Source organism: Calidris pugnax, unplaced genomic scaffold (assembly GCF_001431845.1).
Source record: "Calidris pugnax isolate Ruff unplaced genomic scaffold, ASM143184v1 scaffold42, whole genome shotgun sequence".
In the NCBI taxonomy this organism is placed as follows: Eukaryota; Metazoa; Chordata; class Aves; order Charadriiformes; family Scolopacidae; genus Calidris; species Calidris pugnax.
The window spans coordinates 1754125-1754330 of record NW_015090920.1 but is presented as its reverse complement, the minus strand read 5'-3'; positions in this window follow the sequence as shown (position 1 = coordinate 1754330).

The following is a 206-nucleotide window of genomic DNA, read 5'->3' as shown; positions in this document are numbered from 1 at the left end:
TTGCGGGGGCGGGGGTGGGGGGGGATGTTCACCGGTGCCCGCACTGCCTTCCCGGGGTTGCGGGGGCCCTGGCCCCGCCGCCGCACACCCAAACGCATCCCTGTAATAACGGCCTCGATCATTTATTAAAAAGTCGTGTCAAGCCCAGCCCGTATCTAATTCATCTTTATGCAAATACATCAATGTCAAGCCATTAGTGTATTGCT